The sequence below is a fragment of the Dryas octopetala genome, chromosome 6 (genome assembly GCF_963921425.1).
Source record: "Dryas octopetala chromosome 6, drDryOcto1.1, whole genome shotgun sequence".
NCBI classification, from domain to species: Eukaryota; Viridiplantae; Streptophyta; class Magnoliopsida; order Rosales; family Rosaceae; genus Dryas; species Dryas octopetala.
In genome coordinates, this window is record NC_141371.1 from 18,507,838 (window position 1) to 18,523,011 (window position 15,174).

Sequence of the window (15,174 nt, forward strand, 5' to 3'; positions counted from 1 at the left end):
TCTGGGGGCGGTCCTGTCACCCGACCTAAATTTTCACTAGAAATTTAAATTTTTATTTAATTATGTTTTAAAAGATTTTTTTAAAAGGATGTGGAATTGTATTTTAAAGATTTTGATATTTATTTGGAAAATAAAAAAGGGTTTTGATTTAAGTTTTGATTTACTTATTTAAGCTTGACCCAAAATTTGACCTTTAAAATAAAAGGGCTTTTGATTTTGAATTCGGGTCCGTTGGATAGGTTTCGAACTCACGATTTCATAGACACGCGGCACGCGCCAATCCGAGTTACGGTTTGAAAGATATAGGCGTTTAAAGTGAGGGGCAATGTTGTAAATTTATAAAAGTGGGTTTTAAAAGTCAGATTTCCTCTCTCTCTCTAGATTTTTCCACAACTCTCTCTCTCTCTCTAGAATCTTCTCTCTCTCTTTTTATTCTCTCTCTCTCTCTCTCTCTCTCTCACACACACTCACTTCTCCCTCTCTCTCCCCGAGCTCACTCACCTCCCCCTCTCTGCTCTCACCGGCGTGGCCAACTCCGGCCTACTCCCCGGCAACCAGAGGCCGGCGACCAGACCCTCTCGTCGTCACCGACCCCATAGACACCCCTGTTTTCTCTCTCCCCGCGACTCCTTCTTCTCCCTCCCCCACTGCGCACGATCGGCTCAGCCCAGCCCGGCCAATTCTGGCAATTTCCCGACCAGCCCAGGCCACCGGCGAGCCTTCCCGACGCCGCCCATCTTCCCCGACGCCTCCTCCAGCCAGCCCAGCTCCCACACGCGCGAACTTAGAGCCAGAAAACGCCCAGCCCCGCTGCCACTGCTCGCCGGATTCCGGCCACCTCTGGCCTCCGTTCGAATTGATTTTAGGTGGGTTTTCTCTCCCCCATCTTGGGTTTTATTTCCCCTGTATTTTTAATGGTTAATTTCAAGTATTTAGGAAATTGAGAATTTGGATTTGTAGTGATTTCGGGTTCCCCTTTGAATGTAGAGATTATGGGTTAATCTTGTTGTGTTTTGGATAATTTTCACTCTTAGGAAGGTTGTTCTATGTTTAGCATCAAAAATCAGAGTTAATTTGGAGGATTTTGGACATTGAGAAGTTTGATTTCAAGGGTTGGAACCCAGTTCAGATTTGCTATGGATTGGCTGAGTTTTGTGGAAATTTTTGGAGTGGTTTTGGATAATTTATCCACTAGTAAACCTCTAAGTGTCGACCCCAATGAGAAACTTGGAGAAATTAGGAGTTTGGGTGTGGTTGATGCTGGTGTGAGCCGGGAAGTTTCGAGATGGTTAGGAATAGGTTAGAGAGCGTATAGTTTTGAGGAAGATGATTTATAACCGTTACTCGAGCGTGAGTTTAGCGAGACATTAGAATTAACACACACAAAATTAACCGTATTGGAGTCGAGACTAATTTCATATTTTATCGTTGTGTTATAGGCGACACGATCGGGGTTCGCGACGATCCGGCGGAGGATCGACCTTAGATTTTCTCACTGTGAGTGGACTCTCATTTCTTTAAATGGTTTATGAAATTTGCGTTTTATTTTGGTTAATTGAGTTTGATTTAGAAATAACAAATGTGAGCGAACTTTGGTTTTCAAATAAATTTATAAAGGATTTCATTTAATCCTATTATGCATGAATTTGATTTGGGATTTGAAGAAAATGTTGGATTTCGGATTTCAATGCTTCATAAGAAAGTTTTTAAACATATATTTACATGTTGGTTTTAGTGAGTTGTTGGACTTTGGGAAAAGAATTTAATTTCTCATTTTATATACAAGGTTCATTTAATATTTCAGTTTTGTCGAAAAGTATTATTTTGATTTATGTATATCGATTTTGATTCGAATTTCGTATGTTGGCTTATGGATTTTAAGTTCCTTTTTGGGAAAGTATCTTGATATTTATTCTCGGTGGGAAAAAGTGATTTTTATGATTTGGTTGTGGAAAATGGTTTTCAAACCACCCTTGCAGTACCCTCCAGGTTATCAGATTTAAATAGGTCTTTGGGACCCATCACGGCACACATATAGGCTTTGGGCCGTGTGTCGGGATGCTTCGCCCTTTGGGGGCTGCTCTGCGTGCACGTATGACCAGGATTGCCTGCACGTGCTGATTTATTCACACGTGTGTATGGCCAGGATATTGCCTGCACGTGTTGGATTTACTCCACGCGTGTGTATGGCCAGGATATTGCCTGCCTGTGCGATGCAGGAATTCCGCACAGGTGTATGGCCAGGATTATTCAGGGTATATAGCATGGTGGAAAATGAAATTGGTATTTTCAAGAGTTTGAATATGGATTTTCAGTGAGAACCTACTTTTCGAGTTTATTAATGATTTTGATTTTATTATTTTATGACTTTCTTAATTTAGACGGTTGGTTATTGAAAAATGTGTTTGAAATACTTTTTCCACGAGTTCCATTGATTTTAAAATTTTCTTAAGCTTAAAAATGATTTTTAAACTGGGGGGATTTCAAAAACAACTTGAGGTTTTAGAATTTAAATTTGGCTACAAAGGGTTTCTGAAAAGATACTTACCTTTGATTTTCATTTTCATTTTCATTAAACCGTCCACTCACTGAGTCATCTCACGGTTTAATTTGTTTTGTCTTAAATTGTCCCCCAGGTAGTAGCTTTGGTGGAGGTCAAGCCAAGCACGTCGAGGCAGTTGCAATCATCACCTTAGTCGGACCCTGTAGGCGCCATTTAATTTTTGTAAAAATTCCATGTAATAGAATAGCAGCTCTGATAACCACCCTACAAATTTTAAGTTGGATTTCTGTGAGATTGTTGGGTCTGAGACCCTATTTGGTTGTGGTAGAGGTGGTTGCTGTATAGAAGTGCTTTTTAACAGGTTTGAATTTCTGGGTTAGTCCATTTTCTGGGGAGGTTCTGCCGAATTTTCGGTAGGATTTTTCTTGAATTTGGATTCCCGCAGGACCTCTCCGGGTTTCAGGGTGGAATCCGGGGGCGGTCCTGTCAATTTCAATATTTGTAAACCGAGAGCTTGGAGGTAAGGCCCTAACCCTAGCTTGTATTATGCTCTTAGTTGGTTGTAATTGTGTGTTGTTGTGTGAAAAGGCCAAGCTTTTTGACAGAAAGGCTTTGATTTTCATGGAAACTACACAATCTGCCTACATTGCACAGTTTTGACCTTGTGTCACATTTCTGAAATTTTGAACTGTTTGACAAGGCTTTTGAATTTGGTTTTTGGACCATTTAAACTAGACATCTCAACAATAATTTCAAGCTCTGAATCACTGAAATCCGATTTGAGATGTATTTTCTATGATTTTCTAAAACTGATTATGTTTTGCTAGAAAATAACAGTTTTACTACACAGTGCATTATTACGAGTTTGGTTGCACCATTGTGATTTTGAGTAGTGCTTTTGACCTGATCCTTATGGAACAAGTATTAGACATGTTCAAGAGTGTTTTAAAATAAAAAATATTATGAATTGAAGCTATGTTTGAATGATTTGGTACTTTGGGTCTAGTTTGTAGCATTCGACAGGTTTTGTTGGTTTTGATTTGGTGAAATTTACATGCATGAGTGATAATTTGGGTAACAAATCTGATTTGAATATAGGTTTGAGCTTTTGCATGTGTTGGTTGCAAATATGTAAATATTAATGCACTTTTTTATATTGTTTTCAGTGGAGTAACTCGAAGTACAAGCGGGGCGGTTACACATAAGAAAAAATTGATGAAATTCGAGTTAAATGGGGAGAGTTTGTTACCCTCAATAATATTTAGACTAACATGCATGTTGGTATAAATCTGGTACATGTTTTGAGCATTTTGTGGATATAAAGATACTAGTTGACATTCCAATCTTTTGTATAGGCAGAATATAGGCATCATATATTGCAAAGCCATTCTAATATTTTTGTGAACTTATTGATTATTTTTGGATGTTGGAATTTATATGAATGGAAGAATTAAACTTGGATGATTACTTTTGTACAGATTTTTGAAGTTGCTTATGGGGTTATATATGGATTAGGGTTATCCCTACCCATTTCATAATAGTTTTTTTTTTTTTAATTTAAAAATATTTACAATATCAGTTAAACACCGATATCTTTAATCTTTTAAATTTGATATTTATACATGTATATATATCGAAATAACAAATAAAACTGATATCTAATGTGTACATTTATATCGGCTTTAGTTAAAAATGCGTTGTGTTATAAATCTTACATATCGGTTTAATAAAAAAAACGATGTAACAACCTACCAAATATAGCTTTTGATGAGTTTACAATATCAAATAATAAAACCAAATTGATATTTAAAGTATATTACATATCGAAATCCGTTCTTTTAGATATCAGTTATTTGAAAAATCGATATATATTGTTTATTAATGATATCAGATATTCAAGAAGTAGGATGTCTACTTTGTTATAGACATCAGTAGAAAACCGATATCTAAAATAGGGTACATTAGATATCACGTCTGCCCTTATCGGTCGAAAACTTAATAGACATCGGTTTTCCACTGATATTTAATGGGGTATTTTCTTGTAATGAAGACCGTGTGGATTATTGTCATGTTCTGAGGGTTACTAAAACTAGGAGTACAATAAAGATGGAAACAAACATGGAGGGAAAAAAGGCTAGATTTCACATGATATATATTTGTTTTGATGTTGTGAGGAAAAGGTTTTTGGAAGGATGCAGGCAAATTGTAGGTCTAGATGGGTGCCACATAAAAGGGCCAAATCCAGGGCAACTTCTAGCTACTGTGGGGATTAATTGAAATAATGGGATGTATCCCATTGCATGGGCTATTGTTGAGATTGAGAATGCTAACTCATGGAGATAGTTCTTGCAACTTTTAATATATAGATGACTTAAGGATTGAAATTGGTAAGGGCTGGGTGTTTATTAGTGACAAGAAAAAATGGTTGATTAATGTTGTGGAATGGTTAATGCCTGGTACAGAACACAGACACTGTGTTAGACACCTCTACAATAACTTTAAGGGGCAACATCAAGGTTTGGAGTTGAAGAATATACTTTGAGTTGTTGCAAGAGCAAAAGAAATGCCTTGGTTTGAGGCTGAGATGAAGAAGAAGAAGATTTTAGATGAGGATGCATGCAATTGGTTGAGAAATACAGATGTTAGGCACTAGAGTAAAGCAGATTTCAATGAGCACATTAAGTATGACATGTTGTTGAATAACTTGTGCGAGACATTCAATTCGGCCATTATAAATGCTAGAGACAAGCCAATACTTAGTATGTTGGAGAGACTTATGATGTATGTGATGTTGAGAATGACACAACAAAGGACAGCTGTTGACAAATGAGTTGGTGAGGTTGGGCCAAGAATTAGAAAAATCCTTGACAAGAATATGGTCGATAGTAGCCTATGTATTTCCCATTTGGCAGGTGACAAATAGTTCCAAGTGGAGCATATAAGTGAGAAATACTTGCAGTGGATTTGGGGCAGCATTTTTACTCTTGTAGGAGGTAGAACCTCACTGACCTTGTGGGCATACCATTGCCTCAATTGGTAGATGAAATGAAGATCTGGTAAAGTATGTGCACTTATGCTACAAAAACCAACTTGGAGAAGAGCATATGGACCCTTCATTCACCCTATTCTCAATGAAGATTTGTGGAAAAAACAGATAAACCCTGAAATAATACCCCCAATTTACCATAGACAACTTGGTAGGCCCAAGAAAAACAAGGTAAGAGAGCAAGGAGAACCCCCAGCAACAACAATTGGGACCAAGTTGCCAAGGAGCTTCCATATAAAAATCACATGCAAAAAATGTGGACAAGAAGGACATAATATCAAAACTTGTCTTAGAAGGAGAGGGACGGTAAGTTTTCACTAATAAAGTGCCTTGTACAATTTGAATGACATGCCTCTTATTTTTTTTAATAATTTTGATTATCACCAAATGGCAGGGACATGCAAATGGGCAGTCAAATACATCTTCAAGTGGAGCTGAGGCAAGAATATAGGTTGATACCATTGTGCAACAAGCCACCCCTCATTATCAAGGGCATCCAAGACAAGCAACTGGCCCTAACATACGGAGTAGCACTCAGGTTAAATTATTAAGAGAATGGTTGTTTTCATAACAACAAAATGGTCTTAAAATTTACAATTCTTTCTAGCAGATGAATGCAACTTCAACTAGAGCAGCACCAAGAACATCTGTTGGTACTAGTAGAGGACAACAAGTATAAGAGACTCTGTCACTCAATGGATGTCCTTTGTTATTTCAATTATATGAACTTGATTTCATTTGTATGGACAAATAGTTGGGTAGACTAGACCAGCTAATAAAGTTCTTGTATACAACTTGATATTTTACATTTTTCCTGTTATCAAGAATAAGTGAATGTGCAGTCAAATGTTAGAGCAACAGAAGTTGGTACCGCTAGCATTTCAAATATAACAGGTCTTGCAATTCCAAGTGTGCGAAGCCAACTTTCATGCATGACAACAAATACACGAAAGGGAATGAAGCTTAAGAAAAGGAAAATATGAAAACCTAGGCAGGTTTATGTTTTGGCATGTCGATCTCTTTTGGTAATAGTAGGGTTAGATTTGAACTAGTGGCATGCCATTTTGGTATATTTTGAAATTTTGATGTAATGGTAGAGAGCATAATTCTCATTTGAAACTTTGATGTAATGGCAGTGTTAGTTTAGGCATGCCATCTATTTTGAAACTTTGATGTAATGGTCTGTTAGTTTAGGCATGCCTCTCTCTTTTCAAATTTCATAATTTGAAATTTTTTTTCTAATTTACGAATGATTTTGTGGCCAAAACCTTGAAATATGGACATGTTCAATTTATTTTCTTTTAAGTTTCAAAGCAGAAACAGTTATAATTGGCCTTGGTTCATTTTATTTTCTTTTGAGTTACAAAGCAAAACCAATAGTAATAGGCAGCAGGTTCATTTTATTTTCTTTTGAGTTTCAAAGCAGAATCAGTTGTAATAGGTACCAAGTTCATTTTATTTTTTTTTGAGTTGCAGGTTCATTTGAACTAGAAGGCTGGCGTAGACACTGAAGTGCAACTTTTGCTTTGCTTAGAGGTTGACAGAAAAATAAATACTTATAACTTACGGCTGCAAGAAAAAGACCATATATTTATGGCTAGGATAGGTGCAAAAAGGAGGGGATCGAGAGTACTAATTATATTTTTTTGCATTTGCATATTTAGTACAAAAAGGAGAGGGAGGATATTAAACATATATTTTTTTTTACATTTTCCTTTCTTGCTGGGATAGGTGTGTTTCATTACAATAAACTCTTGTTGTGAAAAGAGCATATATTTCTGGCTACTAGGTATGGATAGCTTTTTCTTCCTAATAACAGAGTCCAATTTAAATTATTTTTCTTCTCAACTTTGCCTTTATATTACCAATGCTCAATTTGCCTTCATATTACCAACTTCAAATTTGACTTCATATTACCAACTTCAAATTTGACATTCTCAGACCAACAATTCAAGACCAAATTAGTTTTATTATCAATCAAAGCATAATATAGGATGCCAAAATATAAATTTGTCACTTTCATAGCCATTTTCTAAATCATAGAGTTCCCATAATTTACAATAAAAAAGGAACATGATATTTGACATCATTTAAACCCTTTTTACAACAAAAGTAGAGATAAGCCCATATATGAACCCCATTGGACACATCTAGCTGTTTATCACATAAAACCCAAAAAATATCCATGACAACATCAGAAAACACAAGAGCATTTTCTCCCTGGAGATTCTCTTTGAAATTTCCTCTTCCCCTGTCCTTAATTCTTTGAATCAACCTATCCACTAGAAGAAATTACAGCCCCTATTCTTCAATTTGTGAAAAAAGAAAAAAAAAAAGGTTAGACAAACCAAACTAGAAAATTCATCAAATTTTCCAAGTTACAAGATAATATTTGCAACTGTAAAATCTCCTGTATGGGTTTGCTTCCATCCGAGAAGTCTTAATTGAGTCTGGCAAGTTGAAATTTCTCTAAAAAGATAAGCAATAGATGAAAATCGATACAAAGCCTTTCGGTGAAGTGTCGGTAAACATAGTATCATTAAGAGTGCCAAAACTTGCAGATAATCACCCAAAGACTAGGGTCGACCTTGCCACACTCGGGGGGCAGACTGAGAAGAGTGAAGAAGTGCCTCTACGGCCAGAAGGACCGGCTGTGCTGTGCACAAGGTGCAAGTGTGAGGTTGGTCTTGAAGAGTTCCTCAAAGAGGTTGTTGGAATAAAAAATGCTCCGACAAGAGAGGAAAAAGGGAAGACTCTAATGATACAAGAGGAGAGATCTCAGTGAAGGTTTTTGCCGAGTCAAGTAGAAAGAGTCTCGGCGAAAAAGACTCGGAGGGCATTGCTAGAAAATGATTTTCTGTCAAATGAGAAGAAAAGAAAAAAGATCAAAATTTGGCAACTTAAAGCCACAACGCAAAAAAGGTCAAATATCCGGAGATGTTTGGAGTTCAACGAGGCACGTTGTGATTACTCGCCTCAAAGGGCCCAGCAAGAAGAATCAGTCAGACCACAGTTGCCGCCAAGAACTTTCAAACCACCTGTGCCGAGAGAAAATATGTGATATCGGCAAAGAAGGAATGGAGCCATTGAGACCATGACTAGGACTCAGTTCAAGAGATTGCAGAGAGAGATGGCTGCATTAAGGGCGGAAAAGAAGAATGAGGACTTAACTCTAGAAAGATAGATCCAGTTTGAACCAATTATTCAGGTCGTACAGTCAACCTCGGCCGGTTTACAGATAAGACTAGAGGAGGAAAGCTCAAGTCATTCAAGGCTAACATGGATTTTGACCAAACAAGGAAAGCTCTTACTTGGGGGGCAAGAGAGGAAAAGGATCCCGGCCAAGGAGAGACTGGGTAGCCGAAAACTGAAATTAGCCATGAAAAAGACTTTAACAGATCAAGGAAAAAAGAAAATCAGGACAAAAGAAATGTTAGATGTCCCCAAGTAAGAGTCAGAAGTAGAGGTACCCTTAGCGAAGGATCAAAGAGAACATACACAGAGACCCAAACGAAATAGGGTTTGAAATTTTGGCTTGATGAAATTTAAAGTCGAGGATGAAACCGGTTTGACAGAAGCTGAGTGCAATGTAGTGTGCACCTTACCCGTAGAATTTAAGGCTCCACCCAGCCAAAAAGGATTCATTAAAGGGGTTTTTGTCGACGAAGGCTTATCAGGAGTAGAAGTCAACGATGTGGATATCCTAACCGAAGAGGAAACTATTCAAGTACTCGGCAATGTTGCCGTAACCAAGGCCTGCCATGCATATTTCCAGAAGCCAACAGAAGAGATGACATGCTATTTGAAACCACTGTACATCACGGCACATATGGAAGAAGTGTCAGTCTCGAAGGTTATGATAGATAGTGGTGCTACGGTCAATGTTATTCCTTTTGGTTTGATGAGAAAATTTCATAAGACAGAGGCAGATTTTCTAAGCATTGACCTTGTGCTTACTGGTTTCGCCGGCGAAAGGATGAAGACAAAAGGGTTCTTGCCTATGGAGCTCACCATAGGGAGTAAATCACGCCTCACAGCTTTTTACATGGTTGAATCCATAACCAACTACAATTTGCTACTCGGCCGAGATTGGATTCACGCCAATTAGTGCGTACCATCCTCACTGCACCAAGTATTGATATTTTGGAATGGCGACCAAGTTGAAGTAGTTTTTGTCGAGGGGAGGCCATTTGAAGCCATGACAGGGGTCGTAGAAGCCCAATACTACGATGATAATGAGCTACTTAGTTTTTGAAGGGGCAGATGCAAATGGTCAGTCAACAAAGGTCATTACCAACAAGAAGGTCAACTAGACCACCAAAATGGAAGTCCTCGCGGCAGTTTCTACTTTTTTCAAAAGAAATTTTTAGATGATAGACAACTAGAAAAAGATAGAAGTGGTATTGCTTGAAAACCTTGCTAGAAGACTCAAGGTCCATAAGTAGAAGGAAACGACGGTCAATGCCGAGTTCATCATTGAGAAGGATCAAGTCAGGCAAGAATGGGGAATTGACGACTTAGATCTAGCTGTGGCCGAGCTTGAAAATTCAAAGGCTGAAGTTCAGGATCCATTGGAAGAGGTTAACTTGGAAACCGACGAGGACCTACGGCCAATCTTTGTTAGCCAGATGATCACGGAAGAATTGAGAGACAAACTAGTAGCTCTCGTCTAAGAGTATAAAGATTGTTTTGCATAGCATTATAGGGAGATCTCAAGACTCGATCACGAGTTGGTAGAGCACATATTAAGCCTCAGAGAAAATTTCAGGCCGTACGCCTAGCCGTCGAGACGCTTCGCCGTAGAAGTACAACGGTGGATTGAAGATGAAATACATCGATTTCACGAGGCAAAATTCATTAAAACGACAAAATACATTACTTGGGTTTCAAACGTGGTACATGTGCTAAAAAAGAACGGTAAATTAAGGGTATGCGTGGACTTTAGAAACCTCAACCCCGCCACACCCAAAGACAAATATCCAATGCCTATGGCTGATTTATTAGTGGATGGAACGGCCAAACACGAGATCTTGTCCTTCATGGACGGTCACGTCGGTTATAATCAAATTTTTTATCGCCGAGAAAGATGTACACAAAATTGCTTTTAGATGTCCTTCGCCGATGGGAATTTATGAATGGGTAGTCATGCCTTTTGGTTTAAAGAATGCCGAGGCAACATATCAAAGGACCATGAATGTGATTTTCCACGGCCTAATTGGCAAAATGGTTGAAGTCTACATAGATGATGTGGTAATAAAATCTTAGTCAAAGGAAGGTCATTTAGATGATTTACGACAAGATTTTGAGAGAACAACCTAAAGATGAAGCCTCAGAAATGTGCCTTTGGAATTTCCGCCGACAACTTCCTAGGTTTCTTGGTACATCAGAGAGGGATTGAAGTCGACAAAAATAAGGCTCGAGCCATCATCGAAGCCCCGACACCAAGAAATAAAAAGGAATTGCAATCTTTGCTTGGAAAGATCAACATCTTGCATCGATTTATATCAAATCTGGCCGGAAAAATAAGGCCGTTCTCAGCTCTTCTAGACTTAAAGGAACATAAGAGTTTGTTTGGGAAAACGAACACCAAGAAGCATTTGAAGCAATTAAGGCGTGTCTGGTTCAACCTCCAGTCTTAGTACCTCCCTGCCGAAATCGATATCTAAAATTATACATTGCCACGGCAGAAAAGTCAAATTGGAGCGCTGTTGGCTTAAGACAATGATGAGGGAAAGGAACAAGCCATCCACTATCTTAGCTGAATTCTTCAAGAAGTAAAAACAAGATATTCACCAGTGGAAAAGCTTTGCTTAGCTTTCTATTTTGCCGTAACCAAGCTTCGGCATTATTTGCTACCAACAACAGTTCTAGTTATCTCTTAAATAGATATGGTCAAATACATGCTCACACGGCCAATCATACATGGCCAGTTTGGGAAATGGACCATGACGTTATCAGAATTCGATTTAAGATACATTCCTTATAAAGCAATGAAGAGACAAGCCTTGGACGATTTTCTGGCACACTATCCATCCAAGGAAATTGAAGACATGAGTGAGGTCGGCATAGGCGTAGTCATGACAAATTATGTGAAGATTGAGCCGTAAGAGCTTTGGTTTGACGGGTCAAGCCCAGATGGCTCGGTAGAAGCTGGAATAATCATTATGTCTTCTCAAGGAATGAAATACCAATTTATTTTCCAATTGGACTTCGCATGCACAAAAAACCAAGCAGAATACGAGGCATTGTTAATTGGCCGTGTTCTACGACTCCTTACTCATCATCAATCAGATGTTTGGTCGGTACCGTTGTTTAGATCTAATACGTAGTCAATATTGGGCGATGATTACTCAAATCGTTGGAGACTTCACAGAAATAACATACAATCATATACCAAGGGAGGAGAATTTTGAAGTTGTAAGAGATGACAAAGATCGCATCAGGAGTGACAATGTCACGCCCCAATTCCGGGCCTAGGGGAATTGAGTTCGTGGCAGCTGGCGTACTCCTCAATTAACATGAACTTGGCCGTTACCCCCCCCCCCCCCCCGACGGCTCAAACTCACATTAACTGAGAAGTACAAGCCTTAAGTTTACCATTCTACCCTTGTACAAAATAGGTAGGCAGAGTTAACTAGCGGAACGTTCACTAAATAGTGAGCTCGTCGGAAGATGTATTTCTAATTCATTTATTAATATTAGGCCCGAGTGAATCATTATCAATCAATTTAGGTAAGATTCAGGATCTAAGTAACTTGGTCGACCTAGGTCAGATAGCCAAATTACAAATCGAGTAATCTGGGGTTAACTCGACACACCCTCGAGAATGGTCTTGCAAAAGATAAACTCAAGTAAGCCAAACATTTGTAACACTAATGAGCCAAAGACAAACGAAGGATAAGTACAAGAGTCTAAGACAATGGTCCGGCACTCATTTGCTCATGAGGGAACTACTGGAACTCGAATATCCAATTGTCGTCGAAGTAGGCGGTGTCTCGTCATCTGATATCTCCACTAGTATCACCATAACGCCAAACCTGCAAAATCTATGTAGGGGTGAGCATCACCAAACCACCGGATCCTTTGCTCGGCTCACCCGACCCAAAATGTGTCCACACAAACTCAAGTTTTATCTTACTTAACAAGAAAGTCATTTAAAAACAACCATACCCAAACAGGGCTTCACACCATAAATCACAATTTGTACAATATTCTCTCAGAATCACTCTCTGGGTTGCAGTAAGAGTATGGCTATGTGGGTGCGGCCATATAATTCATTGATGATCATGATGACCGCATTATTACAGTTTATTTCTTGTATTAGTTTGGTATTGTTGTGCAGTGGCAGTAAAAGTACTAGTACTAATAGAAAAGGGATGAAATCAGAGGGCGTGAATTATAATCTAAGTAAGGTAGAGCTATTAGGTGCGAATGTAAGTACAGGCAACAATAACGGAGTTAAATTGCAGCTAAGTATAGAATGGAATTGGAAAAAAAGAGTTAACTAATTAAATGGAGATCGAATCCCTTTCAATTCCTTTCCATATACCTTATTAAATGGAGTTCACTACAATTAAACAATTCAAAAAGCAACAAATGGTGGTCCAGAGAGGAAGCAGCAAAGAGAAAACAAAACATAAAGACAAGACCATGAAAACTCAATCTCAGTCCACACAAAAAAAGAGTTAAAACCATCATAAGTTTCTTTTCAATTTTTTTTGTTAATAAAATTACAACCATCAGCGAGGAAATTTAAAAGTCCTCGGTGAACACATCATACTGCGATGCACCAATTTTCCTCGCCACATATGCATACCAACAAAACCAATATGTTCCTCGTTATGGTCATTTTTAGCGAGGAACCATGAATTTTTGTCACGGGCATTTAACATTATTTTTCAAATGAGAAACAAAGGGTGGTACATTTAAAAACTTTCGAAAATAATTTGCAACATATATGGCGAGGAATTGAGATTGTCGCTGAAATATTTAATTAGCGACGAATTTAAATTATTTCCTCGCTAAAACATTGGCAGGTGCGGGAAAAATTCCCTCCAATCTTTTAGTGAGGAAACAAGATTTCCTTGCGCAATGGGTCATTTAGCGAGTATATATGTTGTCGCCGAATCCATCATTTCCTCGCTAATTGTTAGATAACTTTAGAGACCAAATTCATCATACTAGGAGCGACAAACTAAACTATTCCTCGCAAAAAATGCTTTACACTGAGGGAAAATAATTCCTCGCTAAAAGTTTAGTCGCTAAAAACCACCTTTGTTGTAGTGTATAGTTTAACTAGAGTTTACAAATAGCAATTAAGCAAGTACTAAGCCTGTAGGTTCCAGATTTCACAACAATTAACCACCATGGATGCACGTATTACGATTACAATGTACATACACAACCAATCATGCACAAGCACAAGCAAGACTCTCCAATTGTTAGTTTCTAGAAAATTAAATTGGGCAAGCCCTCCTTACCTTCTCTAGTAGCTGCCCCCAAACTCCAAAGCTCTTAAAAAACTAACAAGGCCCCTGCAACAGTACACAAAACATACCAAGTCATAACCAAGTTCAAGAATGGAGTTTTACCGAGTTGATGCACTTGTTTGGCAAGCTAAGATTGTCCCGGACACCAAATGAATAATCCAAAGAGTGAAAACATTTAAATGAATGCTAGGTGGACTTTAAAACAAATTTATAATGATGTAAATAACTCAGGTGGTCAAATGGATGAGTTTTAAAAGAAAAAAAATTAGAAGGTAGCTGACTGCCAGCAAATAGGATCACTGGAGCAAGGTTTAGTCTCGGATTTTTTTTTAAAAAAGTAACAGTCCAAAAGTTTTAAAAATTGGTGGGATGATTTTAGACATGCAGAGGGTCACTCACAAAAATTATCAAGTGGGTTGGAGTTGTGGATTAGCACAGTTTTGCCACTCAATCCAGCCTATGATTTGGGAGCAATGCTCATCCTCCAAATTCAAGGGTGGATTGACTAACGTCTCAAAACCTCAAACCGCATGATCCAATGTAAGTAAACCAATCAAAACAGGTATAACATCATCCCATCAACCTCATTTTAGGTTAAAACCACTAGAACACAAGGGGGACTCAAAAACTTAGACAAGTAAAAAGGAAATCGTTGCTGTCAGGTTTCAAAAATTCAGGGTCAGTTTAGGAAATTCATAACTAATTCGTCAGAGGTTTGATTGAGGTGTTCTTGGCCTCTAAATCAGGTTGAAATACTTTGTCAAACAGTACAGTTTTCAAAAATAGTAACTCGGGGTCAGGAATTACGAAAACCAGAAAATGAGAGTTTTGTGTAAGAACTTGAGATCAATGGCCTACTTGCCGAACCAAACAAGCAAGCATGCCTAAAAAGCAATCAATCACAAGTAAAACATAGGGTTCACAAATCACTAAGAGTTCCCTTACCCAAAGTACAGCTCGTTTTGTGAGACAATCAAGGATTTGCCAACATGCAAGCTCCAACAATCTTCTCCTTTGGGATTTCTCAAGGATCTTTAACTAAGACGTGAATTAGTCCTTCAAATCTGAAAGCAAGGGGGGTTCGGTCCTTTCCTTCCCGAAACTTCAAAGGTGGCCTTGCATGTTTCAGACCAGTC

The 15,174-nt window shown here is 38.3% G+C and overlaps 1 long non-coding RNA gene across 1 annotated transcript in view; it reads left to right on the forward strand.

Annotated features, from left to right (window-relative positions):
* The first annotated feature begins 778 nt into the window (after positions 1–778).
* The window catches only part of LOC147283019 (uncharacterized), a 65,278-nt gene continuing 50,882 nt past the window's right edge, over positions 779–15,174 (forward strand). The window contains exons 1-2 of the long non-coding RNA XR_015122779.1: positions 779–866; positions 1,440–1,497. This is a non-coding gene — a long non-coding RNA (uncharacterized LOC147283019). The remainder of the gene's footprint in view (positions 867–1,439; positions 1,498–15,174) is intronic.